The sequence below is a fragment of the Etheostoma spectabile genome, chromosome 18 (assembly GCF_008692095.1).
Source record: "Etheostoma spectabile isolate EspeVRDwgs_2016 chromosome 18, UIUC_Espe_1.0, whole genome shotgun sequence".
Taxonomy (NCBI): domain Eukaryota; kingdom Metazoa; phylum Chordata; class Actinopteri; order Perciformes; family Percidae; genus Etheostoma; species Etheostoma spectabile.
The window spans coordinates 11,637,853-11,644,032 of record NC_045750.1 but is presented as its reverse complement, the minus strand read 5'-3'; the positions used below and the strand labels follow the sequence as shown (position 1 = coordinate 11,644,032).

The following is a 6,180-nucleotide window of genomic DNA, read 5'->3' as shown; positions in this document are numbered from 1 at the left end:
GTGTGTGTGTGTACACATCTGGCAACAAAGCAAATCAATGAACAACATTGCAGGAGATTTGGTGTTGATATTTAGTTGGCTTATTTACTCGGGGTCTTGGCCAGGCGTGGGGCCATTGTTCTTGTTCAGCTAGCAGAGAGAAGAAAATCAATAAGGACGTGAAAGACTGATGACAAACAGTGATGCAGTAGCATGCCAGCGTCTCTTTCTCATTTATTCAGTTTTTCTCTCCCACTGTCTCGACTATATTTACATTTTCGGGTAGGAACACAAAGAAAATTATTAAATTTGACTGACAAACATGAGCGCATTAAGATTGTAGCAGACAGACAGGTACAACACATGTACACACACCCACATAGCCTGTGTATTAAGTTAATAGAGTGAGTCAGCAAAAATGGAGCTAGTCAGTCAGAAACAAGAGGAGAGCTAGAAAGGCTCTCACTACCGGAGCATTTCTCTCGCCAACATATGACAAAAGTTTCTCTCTGTTCTTTTCACAGCTTGCCAACTTCACTATCACGTTTTGAAATCTCCTACTGCAAATCACCTCAACATTTATCAAACTCATAAACGTAAGGCAAAACTCTCTGGCAGGGCAAACAAATGAATGAGACAATTCTTCAACGCTGACAAAAGCCCAAAAACGTAGATGTCAGTACTCACGACGAGCCAGCTCAAGTATTTCCCTGTCGATCCTTGCTGCAGAGCTAACACAGACTAAGTCTTTGAGAATGGGAGCAACAAGTAGTGTACAGTGGAGAACAATGCATGTCTGCCGGAGCGCAGCAAAGCGTAAGCAGCGGAGACACAGAGAGGTCCAGTCATCGGGCTGCTGCTCACATGGGACAGGGAGAGGAGGGAGGGAGGGAGGAAGGGTTCGCTATAGGATAGTCTACAGAAACTGGGATTTGGCAGAAGGGAGGGTTCTCATCCTTCGCTACACGTCTTGCTCTTTTTTCCTTCTTTTCAAAAATGTTTTTTCAAGTCTTGCATTTCTTGCCCATTTTAAAATGGACTTGGTCTGGCCTTCCTTTCTCGGTCCCCTCCCCTTTCCGTTGCTATCTCGCTTCTGGTCTCTTTTGTTCTTACGGTCTCTCCCACACACACACACACACCCATGTAGCATCTCTTTGTCACCTCTTGTTAAAAAAGGTGTCTTTTTCTGTAAGACTCAAGAATGTTGTGCTCCACCTAGACACACCTAAGTAGTGCAGACAAGGCTAAAATAAGACACACACATCCTGTTTCCTCGCACATCTACACATACAAAGTGACCCGGCTGGCAGTCCAATCTCCTATTGACTCATTTGTCTGTAATGGTCATACATACAATCACAGAAATAGGGCATAAAATTACAGGGCTCGCAGGTTTCGGATCCCTCTCATTCTCTCCCTCCCTGATGTCACTCTCTTTTTCTGCCTTTTTGCTCAAAGGCTCTAATTCACAAGTGGCCCATCTACCACACTGTACTGGGGGAAAGGAAGAAAAGCAAGAAGAGAGTTAGAGAAAAGAGTAACCTGATACAGCTAAAAGCAACAATTATTGGAATGAGTCACTCAGCAGTGAGGTTTTTTTTTTCAATGTTAAGGAGAGGGAGAGAGCAACCAAAGAAGAAGAGGTTGGAAGAAACCATCCCATTTTGGAACACTGCTCCTCCTGAGGACTGACTGAGGTCATGGGAGAGGAGGAAGGAGAAATGGTGAAAAATAAGAGAAAGAAACCAAGCAAGGGGATGGAGGGGCAGGAGAGGACAGAACAGACATGGGCTTGGATAGATACCAGAGGAACTACTCCTCATCCCAAATCCACCCTCCAGGACACGGCTTGCTGACAGAACCAAATAACATATAGGGAACACCACTCTTCCAGACTTGGGGCTGATGGTGAGCAGACACTTAAACACATGGAAAATAAGAAACAGATTATAGATGGACAAAACACACAACCTAGTAACTCAAAGTATTGTAGAGCCACAACCAGAGTTGACATGCAACTCCTAAGAAATCAAATTCAATGATAAAGATACCATGTTGGGCTGCTTGTGTTTGCTTCCAGTTTCCAATGCTGGTGGAGACTGTTGATAGCATAAAGCAAGAAAAAGCTTAGTATAATGGCTTCATTTTTAGTATATTTGTCATTTACCAAAATCTATTTCCAGGGCAAATGTCCTCCTTTCTGCAAGTGTTGCTCCCAAAGTGTAAGAAATGAGAAAAATATGACCACTTACTGTATGCCTCTTTTTCCAAACCGGCCAATTAGTTTTTTGCAAGCCAGCCAGCAAAGCCACTCCCCGTGCAAACCTGTATTCCTTTGATTTTTCCTTTGGGTATCTAATTATTTAGTGAATGCATTGGAAGAACTGCAGTGTTCAAATCCTACACTTAACTACAACTGCTTGTGTTGTGTCAAATTGTATTGAACATAGCTCAACTGTAAGATGCTGTTAGGGCTTTGTGCAGCACTCACTGCAGCTCCATCTGCAGTGCAGCGAGACGCTTCTCAAAGAAGCATTGTCCAAACAGTCTGAATGCAGTGATAACAATCCAAGGACACACTCCGGCCAACCTGTATATCTTTAGGATAAACTAATATTACAGCTGACCTGCATCCTGTTTAGACCTGCTGTCACAACATTTAGAGAAGGAAACATAGTGCGATGGTTCATGTAAACACGCAGTGGAGGAATTACAAAAAACATTGCCAAAAGAGACTCAAGGATGTGCAGAGAGCTCAAAATGTATAAACAGGCAGCATATAGGCGTGTTTACACATACTGCTGAGGGAAGAGTGAGAAAATGCAGTCAACATTCTTTGTTCAAGTGGCTGGACAGCCCATTTCCAGTGTATCCAGCCACTGAATAGACAATTTCCGATACTAGAATAAACAAGAGAATTTTCCTAATTTTTCAATGAGGGTCAATACATACACCACAGGGCTGCACAATAACACGTTATGAAAAGTGTGTCTTATGTGTACATGCACACACAGGCAGACACATCAAATGTTTATTACAGCCGTCTATGCAGTAAGGAGTTTGCTGTCAGGCAGATCCAGAAACATCCGAGTCCGTGTGCTGCTGTTGCTAGAGGAGCACATTTTTAAGAGTGCTTATTTTAGAAAAACACTGATATTTCACACCGTGAATATTTCACATGAATATTGTTTTCTGTAATTACATCATTGCAGTGTTACTTTGCATAATTTAGCATATGATTTAGTTTGTAAATTATGATTTATTGGTCTACATTAAGCTCTAGGTCTCTTTATTTCTCTTTCTTTCTTACACTCTCACATAGGAATCAATTAGCAGAATGTCAATAGCATTACAATTTTTCCCCCGCAAAGCACCATCCTTGTTCCTCCTGAGGCAAACAATCAGCCAGCATACACAAATTAACACTGAACAAGAGTACATTTCTAAAATCTGATCAACTAGCAACAGAGGGCAGCACCAGAGAGAGAGAGAGACTGTGTGTGTGTGTGTGTGTGTGTGTGTGTGTGTGTGTGTGTGTGTGTGTGTGTGTGTGTGTGTGTGTGTGTGTGTGTGTGTGTGTGTGTGTGTGTGTGTGTGTGTGTGTGTGTGTGTGTGTGTGTGTGCTTGTGTATGTCCAAAGAATTTATATCTGGGTTTGTGTGTTCATGAAAAGGTCAGGAGAAATTGGTTAACTGGGTTACAATACAGCTGAGAAAGTGTTTAAAAAGAAGACAAAAATTATTAAAATGCATTATACTTCTGTATATTCCTAAGGAAAGACACAGTTTGAAAAAATGTCCTAATATCCCCTGCCCTCCCAGAGCAAGGGTCAGGCCAGCCAGCCAACCTAGCCACCCCAAACATTTTCCCAATATTAATCACTGGATATAACTACACATACACCACACACACACAAGAACGCACCCGCACGCACACACACGCACGCACCTCCCTTCACCATCTGCTAGCCAAGACTGAGTAATGACTCTGAACACGGAAGGACAGAGACAGAGGACATGGGAGGCTTCAAAGCTTTTCAGAGACAAAATGGGAGAGACTTTCACATTTCCATTTACAGTAAATGCCTATCCACACCTGTCGGGTTTTTAATGTATCAAAGGACTTTTTGACAGCTCAACCGTGCCTGAAAAAATTGTAAAGCATTTATGAATTTTAAACAAGTGCCGGTTAAGGAATTTAGCAGCAACATCACATTTAAAGCAATTTATATGCAAATGTGTAACAAGTGGCAGCACACAGGATTGGAGAAGAATTAGCGTTCACTCATTTACTTAACTGACCTGCTACACCAATATAGACTCATATTAATGAGCTACCACCCTCCACCTTCCACCTCCACAAACACACCTAATGTATATGAACAGTGCTTACAAAACACAACATGTCACTGTTAGTCATAGATTTACTTTTGTAGGCTTGATCTCAAAGGTAATTTTCTTGACCCCACTGAAAGATTTGTAGCATTCGGTCACTAGATGGCAGTAAACATCTGGGCTTGCCTACACACTCTCATTCACACACACACACACACACACACACACACACACACACACACACACACACACACACACACACACACACACACACACACACACACACACACACACACACACACACACACACACACACACACACACACACACACACACACACACACACACACACACACACACTATACTGGCAGGCATGCCAGAACGGGGAGTGAGCGTGATGAAAGACCACAGTAGAAAGCAGACAACCAGACTCAACCGCAGAGCACGTAGGACTGAGGGTTAGAGACAAACAGTCCAAGGCTCTCTCTCACACAGTCTCACTACACACCACAATGTAAAAGTGTACAGGTCCAAAGGAAGAGCAGACATGCTTATAGCCATAAAAGCAGAGGTTATTTTTTGCCAGTAGATCTAGGCCAGTAGATCAGACTGGCAGTTTTGGGGAAGTGCTCTTGTTCTCTTTGAGTGGCACCAGCAAGCTTGGCAGTAAAATGAAATTAACAACCACTCTGTATTCCATATTGGTATCATTGCTGCAGGCTATGTGGGGGCTGGTTGTGTGTTCATGAAGAGAGACAGGCGAGCTGGAGGAAGCAGAACGGCATTAGATTTAGCCTGGGGGGTCAAGAAGCCACAATGCCTGCGCTCGCCACATCAGGCCTCATTCCCATGTAATTTGGTACAAACAATCATGTCAAAAGTGAAAGAAATGTAGTGTCCGCAATACTGCTTTAAGCTCTCATAATTTAATACAAAGGCAACGTTTCAACCCTACTGAGTCATTTATTTATTTATTTTCCTGAAGAAGACCCAATAAGGTCAAAACGTTGCCTTTGTATTAAATTTTGGGAGCTTAAACCAGTGTTGTGGACATACATACATGTTTTTCAATTTAGTATTTCTCATTTGTCCTGCACCTGCCAGAAGGTGGGATGTGCACACAATTACTTTTACAAACCATCATGTCCCCATCAGGATAAAATATAATAATGTTGGTGATGAACTGATTTTTCATAGAGCAGCATTATCATCTTCATGATCTTTTTTTTATTTTTTTTTATTACCAATTACCTGTAAAACTAATGACTTTCCCATTAATATTCAGCTGTACTTTGTGGTCACCACTAAAAAGCAAAAATTAGCATGCGAACACTAAGCAACGATGGTGAACATTATTCCTGCTAAACATTGTTGCATGGCATGTTGGATTCTTACTGTCTCTATCACTGCTGTGCTCAAATACTGTAAACATATTTCCTTTCAAAAAACTAACTCCTTTTTGAAAATGCAAATCCTAGCATGTAGTTCAGCTACATGAGCTAAGCTTGGCTAATCAAACTGAATGCAGCAGGCACGTTGGTCGGTCACTGAGTAACTAGCAAACACAATCTTAAAATGCCTCCAGAGTCTAACCATCCATTAAAATGTGGACACCAAAACCATGAATTCCACACTATTAACTGTGCTGAGGGTTAGCAAGGACATGCCTGTTTACAGCTTTGATCCAATGGGGTTGGATCCACTTCTCAGCGTCCAATGTCCTTTTCCTCCTACATTCTAGACAGGACTCTGTATGACAACTACCTCTTTTTATTTTAATATACAGAACAAGAAATGTATACTAAATTCACTTTTGGCAATGTCACCTGCTCTTACCCAACAGAAGAAGGGGATTCTGGGGCATTCT

The 6,180-nt window shown here is 42.0% G+C and overlaps 1 protein-coding gene across 8 annotated transcripts in view; it reads right to left on the bottom strand.

Annotated features, from left to right (window-relative positions):
• Positions 1 to 6,180, bottom strand: part of sash1a (SAM and SH3 domain containing 1a) — a 249,324-nt gene that overhangs the window by 73,580 nt on the left and 169,564 nt on the right. Inside the window, exon 1 of one of the 8 annotated variants that reach the window (XM_032542208.1) lies at positions 667 to 898. The exons of the other annotated variants lie outside the window; for them this stretch is intronic. The gene's annotated coding sequence lies outside the window, so the exon portion shown is untranslated. Of the gene's footprint in view, positions 1 to 666; positions 899 to 6,180 lie in introns of those variants that run through there. 8 annotated transcript variants of the gene reach the window in all.